The 7746-nt window shown below is 42.9% G+C and overlaps 1 non-coding gene across 1 annotated transcript; it reads right to left on the bottom strand.

Annotated features, from left to right (window-relative positions):
- Window positions 1-4520: 4520 nt before the first annotated feature.
- On the bottom strand, window positions 4521-4658 carry LOC114806666. Its single transcript, XR_003754728.1, has one exon. It is a non-coding gene; the product is annotated as a small nucleolar RNA SNORA7 (small nucleolar RNA).
- Between the last annotated feature and the right edge of the window lie 3088 nt (window positions 4659-7746).

The following is a 7746-nucleotide window of genomic DNA, read 5'->3' as shown; positions in this document are numbered from 1 at the left end:
GATCTGAATTCCGGTCTCCTGATTCTTTCCACCAGACCCAGCTGAGATATACTAGTGCTTCTGTGTTATTTAAATGAGAGATACCTTTATTGGTAGTTCTGGTCACTGACCTTGATACTTATTCGTTCTTGCACTTTGATCTCAATAATCTGAGTATCTCAGGAAAAATGCCTTCTTAATATGAAAAAACTGCATAATTGAGACCAAAGTAACTTTTAAAGTCTTTAATCAGGTGATTTGTCTATGAGAATCTGGCCTCACAGCCTTGCAGATCTCCACTAGCCCATTTGCCCTGGGTCAAAATTTATGCTAGTTGAGTAGTAAAGAATGTTGATCTCATTTAGTTTGCTCTGTATTCTTTCTGAGGGGTGAACAAACTGGTTTAAAAAAAGAAAAAGATACACACTGGCACATTTCTTATTTAAATTATCTGGTTTGTGGCATTTTTAGGGAACAAATTTTGATTGGGGGCAATTTGTATGGAAAGAGGAAACAGAAAAGAATTGAAAAACTGTTTTCTACTCAAATTTTTGCCATGTACATCAGGTAGGGCTTATGCAACTACAGTTCTTGATCTTCTTCCTTAAAGGATAAAGAAAACAACCCAAACACCACAAAGGGCTATTTTTTTATTATTATTCATAAGTGGTAGACATTATTAAAACAGCACCATAAACTCTGAAAGTTCTCTCGTTCCATCTTCAAGATTACCTTGCAAGAGGGAGATTACACATATTTATCCAGGGCAGTGAAATGCATATTTCCATTATATGATTTTAGGTTATCAACATCATAAATCCAAAAAGGACATGAAAAATAAGTATTTGGTCCTCCTTAGTTTATTCCCAGCACAGCCTCATTTCTGGGAGCCAACCAAGCTGGTAAAATGATTCAAATGTCTATATCTTGGTAGACACAAAATTGGGCAAATTTTCTGTATTAACTTTCTACAGAAAAAAACAGATTAGAACAACAAACCCCTCATATTTTCATTTCTCATTCAGTTTATTCTCAATATATTTTCAGACATTTTATGAAGGATTATTTTTTATGTTCCTCAGTAGCCTACAGTTTCAAAGTACCACACAAAAAACTTGTCCAGAGAAAGTATAGGAAAAACAAGCATCTACAGTTTGCAAACTCTGGCCATTTTCAAGACTCTTAGTCTTAAATTTTCAAGAGTTTTCACTTTCTACCATTTTCTTCTTTGCGGCTTTCTGGTTTTCACAGTTTGGCTTGTTAGAGAATCTGGCTGCTACTCTCCTGATGTACAGTAGAGCTGTATTTACAAAAGGACAGAAGATATTTAGGGGAAATTCATCCTTGCTTACTCTTTTCTCATTTTAATTCATATATGGCCTAAAACCTTGGACGAAGTGAGTCTTTTGTGAATGAATTAGGTTGGGAAGCTTGGTTTGTTGTTTTGGTCTTCTGGGATCTGTGAACCCATCAGCGATGAGAAGGAGAGGTGGAAGAAGAAAGAAGTGCCTGATGTCTCTATTCTCCCTTAGGGCACTTGAGTCTGAGAATGCACTGCTCCCCATCTTCCCAGGTCAAGGGCAGAATTACCAGGGTCAGTGTAGTGTTCTGGGGTCCAGAGTTGTCTCCTTTCCTTCCTTCTCCTTCCTCCACCCTTGAAGCTGAAAGTTTTTCATGACCTCTCAGTGGGTAAGAAGGCAGAGAGCTCCGTGCACTCATTAGCACAGGCAGGCTCTCCGCTTTTCTTATTTCCTTAATTCACGAGTCACAAAGTCAGTTACCCAATATTCAGGATCCCTGTATATGCCAGGAGGAAAGGTCCAAGAGGTTTTAACCATGAAGGATAAAGAAGAGGAGGCAGAAAGGAGCAGGGAGGAGTAAAAAGAGAGAGAGGATACATAGTCTTTGCAACCCAAAATGACAAACTGAGATCTTATCTAAGCATGTGACTGAAGCTGAAAACCTCAAACGTACCTGACCTAACAAAACATGGAAAACTTATGGACATCTGAAGGCATGACTGCCAGTCTATCTATTTAAGCATCAGCCATGAAAAATGCTAAAGCTGAGATCCCCAAACATGGCTGGATCACACAAAATCTGAAAAACTAAGGGATACCAGGGGAAGTTAAAGATGCCATCATCATCTCATTCTTCAACAAGAGAGGTGAAAGATGAATCTACACTATCAGACCTGGGTTCTAATCTCAGCTCTGCCATTTAACCTGCTGGGTGACCTTAGGCAAGTCACTTAACTTCTCTGTGCCTCAGTTTCCTCAACTACAAAATGGAGATTCAATAATTGTTCTCCCCTCCCTTAGACTGGGAGCCCCTTGTAGGGTAGGGATTGTGTCCAACCTGATTAACTTATATCTACCCCAGTGCTTAAACAGTGCTTAACGTATAGTAAGTGCTTAGCAAATATCAAAAAGAAAAAAAAACCTATTGTGGCATCTCATCGCATTCTACTGCTGACAAGTTCCTTCCCAGAGACCTTCTGGACCAACAACGAAAATATATTAAGGTCCATACGTTCCCAGACTTGCAATGTGGCTTCAGACCACAGCGTGGCACAATTATCATGATCTTTGCAGCACTTTAGATTCAGGTGAAGTTCAGGGAGCAGCACCAAGATCAAGAAACGCTTTTCTTACACCTGGTAAAAGAACTGAACGCTCCATAGGTCTGGACGCTAGTACCTACTTAATACGTTTGGCTCCCTGGAGAAGTGCAGGGCTCTAAGAAAATTTCACAGTGGCACATCTAGTTTCAGAGCTGGAGATGTTCTGTCTGATCAAATTAATTGATCACATTTTTGGAGTGCTTACTGTGTGCAAAGCAGTGAACGAAGCACTTGGGAGAGTAATCATGATAATAATGGTATTTGTTAAATGCTCACTATGACCCAAGCACTGTTCTAACCTTGCATGACCTTCAGAGAACACTTTCAACTCAACAGGCTGTGAGCATCAGTAAATTCTCGAGATGGTAATCCAGGAGTCTCTACTTACAGACGGCACATCCTAGAGTCACACATCCATAAAGCCATGATATTTGTTAAACACTTACTATGTGCCAAGCACTATATTAAGTGCTGGGATAGATACAGTACAAGCAGGAGAGGCAATGTTCCTGTCCAATACAGAGCTCACAGTCTAAGCACTTGGGACAGTACAATACAACAGAGTTGGTAGACACATTCCCTGCCTGAAATGAGCTCAGAGTCTAGAGGGAAAGACAAACGTTAATAGAAATAAATTACAGGTATGTCCATAAGTGCTGTCTGGCTGAGGGAGGGGTGAATAAAGGAAGCTAATTGGGAAGATGCAGAAGGGAATGGGAAAAGAGGAAATGAGGGCTTTCGACAGGGAAGGCCTTTGGAGATGTACCTTCAATAAGACTTTGAAGGTGGGGATACTAATCATCTGTCGAATATGAAGGAAGGCATTCCAGGCCAGAGGTAGGAGGTGGGTGAGAGGTTAGTAGTGAGATAGACGAGGAGATCGCGGTACAGTGAGTAGTTGGCATTAGAAGAGCAAGGTGTGCAGGCTGGGTCATAGTAGAGCAGTGAGATAAGAGGGGGCAAAGGGTGCTTTGAAGTCAATGGTAAGGAGTATCTGATGCAGAAGTGAACGGGCAACCACTAGAGGTTCTTGAGGAGTGGGGAAACATGGACTGAATGTTTCTGTTGATAAATGACCTGGGCAGCAGAGTGAAGTATGGACTGGAATGGGGAGAGACAGGAGGCAGGGAGGTCAGCAAGGAGGCTGATAAAGTAATCAAGGTGGAATACCATAAATGCTTGGATCAAGGGAGGCTTTTTTTAGGATAGGGGAGACATGGACATGTTTGAAAGCAGTGGAGAAGAAGCCATTGGAGAGCAAACAGTTGAAGATGGTAGTAAGGGAGGGGACAAGTGCATAGCTTTGCTGGATGGGACAAGTGAGGAGAGTGGAATACCCAAATAGCTGCGACAGAAAGCAAGGGAGCAGAAGGAACACTTTTAGAGTGCATTAAAGTGTGCTTCAGACAAGTGATCATAGCTAAAAGTTGGGAGATAGCTGTAGCAATGAATGACCTTTTAAGAAGATTTTGCATAGAGGCACAAACCAAAACCTCACCATGTGCTACAAAAAGCAAATACTTCAGCCCAGCAAGGGATGGTCTTTGTATACACATGATGTAGCTTCGGCCTTCTCAGCCACACTTGCACCTATTGATAAAGTCCACAGTCAGTGCTGTCCCATTCACATGTTATTATTGACATTTATTAAGCACTTAATGTGCTTTGGAAACCATTGTATTAAACACTGGGGTGGCTTGTCTTGCCTTATGTCGTCAAGACATTTCCAACCCACATCAACACCATGGACACATCTCTCCCAGAAAGCCCTGCCCTCCATCTGCATTCATTCTGGTAGTGTATCCATAGAGTTTTCTTGGTAAAAATCCACAAGTTTTGCCACCTATCACGCAGTAAACTTGAGTCTCCGCCCTCGACTCTCTCCCATGCCACTGCTGCCCAGCATGGGTGAGTTTTGACTTGTAGCAGATTGCCTTCCACTCGCTAGCCACTGCCCAAGCTAGGAATGGATTGGGTAGGCCCCTGCCTGACTCTCCCTCCCATAGCCAAGATTGGTAGAGGACTAGAAACTCTCCAGGTGCGACTCTCAGAGGGGGTGGGGTGGCTACCTGATATTTAAAGGAACAATCCTTGGCTCTCAATCTAAATGGAGGGTGGCAGGCAGATAAAACTGAAATAAACAAAAGAAGGAAAGTGGTGAAAATTCTCCAAGTCAAAAGTGGCAATAGTAAAATTATGCAAAAGCTAATTAAATGCATAGTTTGGGGACATGTCACCACATCAGGCAAAAAAACTGATATTTGAAGTGTCCAGAAGATTGCTTCCTCCCACCTCTGCTCCTGTGCAAAGTAGTATTTGTTCCCTACAGGTGGTGCATAGGGAGAAAGAGACTGCCCTATCTTCAGTTGACCTACCCACCAAGTCCTGTGAGTTCCTTGTTTCCTGCTCCCATCTGCCCTTCATTCCTGTGAAGGCATGCTATTGATGCCTGTCTTTCGTGGTCTGTTTCCCCCTACTAGACTGTGAGCCTGCTGTTGGGTAGGGATTGTCTCTATCTGTTGCCGAATTGTACTTTCCAAGCGCTTAGTACAGTGCTCTGCACACAGAGCACTCAAATACGATTGAATGAATGATGAATGACAACTGAATATATAGCTGAAAAGGTCTATGAAGAACCAACACTCCATTCCACAGGAGGCATCCTAAACTGATTTGTTGACCACCTGTAGCATCCATCACTTGCTTAAATATTCCTCAAGCCTCCCCAACCAGGTAGCTACATGTAGGCTGGTCCATCTTGCTGCCATTGTTTCCAACAGCCAGCTGCTCTACCCTTAAGGACATAGTAAAATAAAGCCTCAGATAATGTGCATTCCAGATGAAAAAGGGAGTTGAATAATAATGTTGGTATTTGTTAAGCGCTTACTATGAGCAGAGCACTGTTCTAAGCGCTGGGGTAGACACAGGAGAATCAGGTTGTCCCACATGGGGCTCACAGTCTTAATCCCCATTTTACAGATGAGGTAACTGAGAAGTTAAGTGACTTGCCCACAGTCACACAGCTAACAAGTGGCAGAGCTGGGATTCAAACTCATGACCTCTGACTCCAAACTCCGTGCTCTTTCCACTGAGCCACGCTGCTTCTCCAATGCCTAGGTATAGACTAGCACTGCTATTGAGAAAGGAGTGACTTTCTTTGACCAAGAGATTCTTACAGAATTATTATTATCATCATTACGGAATGAGAAATAAGAAGGCAAAAGAGAAAACAGTGCAAAGTGGTGCAAACATTAAGCATGACAGCGTGACAAGGGACAGTTTCTTTAATGCGCAAGGTGTGACCAGGACCGTGGGTCCTACATTTGCTTTTTCAGCCATACACACATTTATAATTAATTAATTAGGCCAGTTGGGTCTTCTAATACAGACAACAGTGTATATATATATATATATATATATACTTATGCACACATACACACACAAAACTGTTTGGAATTGTTTCATCAGGTCTCAAGCATTTATTCTGCTCTCTCTGTTTCAGTATACCCCCATTGCAGTTCACATACTAGCATGTTTCCAAGTAGTTTCTCTATTCTTTCTCTATGAAATGTTATCCAGGCAAAATCCTTCTAGATGATACGACAATCTTGTGCTTTTTAGTAGCTGAAAACTGCTCTTCTTGTAGTTTGACTTACTTGGTTGCCCAATCTTCCAAGCAGAAAGTGTTGCCATGGAAAAGGAGGGAGACACGACTTTGGCAGTACTTTACATAAAGTTTGGTCTTCTCCAGCTGGTCACAGAGGGCTGTCAATCTTACCAACACCATGCTATGTGGGTGAACGTTGACACACTTGCACACAGTTTCCACAGGTGGACCAGGGTATAGCAAGGCCACTCTGCAAGGGGCGGGGGTGATCCCTAACTCTCCCCTCAAAGCAGGAAAGCGGCGCAAACCAAAGCGGCTCTGTCCCAGCTCCTCAGGAGGGTTTGTGCTGTCCAAGCCCTGTCTTCCCACTTGTCACAATGGAGCAGGGAAAGCAGGAAAGCACCTGCGAGAAGCCCCATGTTTGGTTTCTTTTTATTATTTTTTTTTAAAAGTCCCTCAAGGACAGTAGTAGTTCAAGGTGGAGAGACCTCCCAGGCCAGGGAGCACTGGAGTCATACATTTTGGGTGGGGATCAGGTCAGATATGACTGGCTAGGGGAGGCAACACCATGAGCAGGGTCATTTGACTGGGAGGAGGCAGCAGCACCATGTTGGACCATAGTTAAACCCCTTCACCTCAGGATCGGTACTGATACGATGCCCAGAAAACCGTATAAGCCAACCAAACACCTCTGATGCAAATCACACCTCAGTCACAAACTTGGTAAACCAACAACTATTCCAGGACCTCATTTGGAGACTTTCACTGCTGAGTATAACTTAAAGATGAACCTGATGAAAATGCCTGACATGTCAGATGTGTCTTCTGTCACAAAGATAATATTACCCATAGGGAGATTATAGCATTGTGTGGGAATGTGGGTGGTAAGATCAGTGAATGATCGACAACCCCTTCTGCTGAGAAGCAGCATGGCCTAGTGGAATGAGCACAGGCTTAGAGGTTAGGAGGCCTGGGTTCTAATTGCAGTTATGCCACTTGCCTGCTGTGCAATCTGTGTGACCTAGGGCAAGTCACAATTTTTTTTCCCACATCTATCAACTCTACAGTGGTCTGCCAAATCACTGGAGGTTCTGTTTCACTGTCTTGAACTGTTTCTTCTGTCCACTTTTTCCACAGTTACCCCATTTCAGTTTAATGGAGAGCAGCTGTTTGGGTACCTCCTGATCCCCAGCTCTCCTCACATGTCCCAAAAGAAGTTTGCTGAAACCAGCATTGCTTCAAATCTGGTGGTCAGTCGGTGTTCTAGGACCTTATTGCTTGTGATCCAGTCTTGCCACTTAACGTTAAATATTGTGTAAATACAACTACTGTAGAAGTCAGTGTGGCATCTGTGGCAAGTCCAGGTCTCGCCATCATAAAAAAAGAGTGGACACTTAAATTGCTCTATAGAATTTTAGTTTTGTCTGAATCCTGATGCACGTAGGTACCACAGTGTTTCTTCACACCTTCCAAAGGACACTCTTGCCTATACTTGCATCATCAAACAACATGCTACCCTATGTCGGGTCTTGGTCTC

This window comes from Ornithorhynchus anatinus, chromosome X1, assembly GCF_004115215.2.
Source record: "Ornithorhynchus anatinus isolate Pmale09 chromosome X1, mOrnAna1.pri.v4, whole genome shotgun sequence".
Lineage (NCBI taxonomy): Eukaryota > Metazoa > Chordata > Mammalia > Monotremata > Ornithorhynchidae > Ornithorhynchus > Ornithorhynchus anatinus.
Note: the sequence above shows the minus strand (reverse complement) of the source record. Positions and strands in the feature narration are given on the sequence as shown.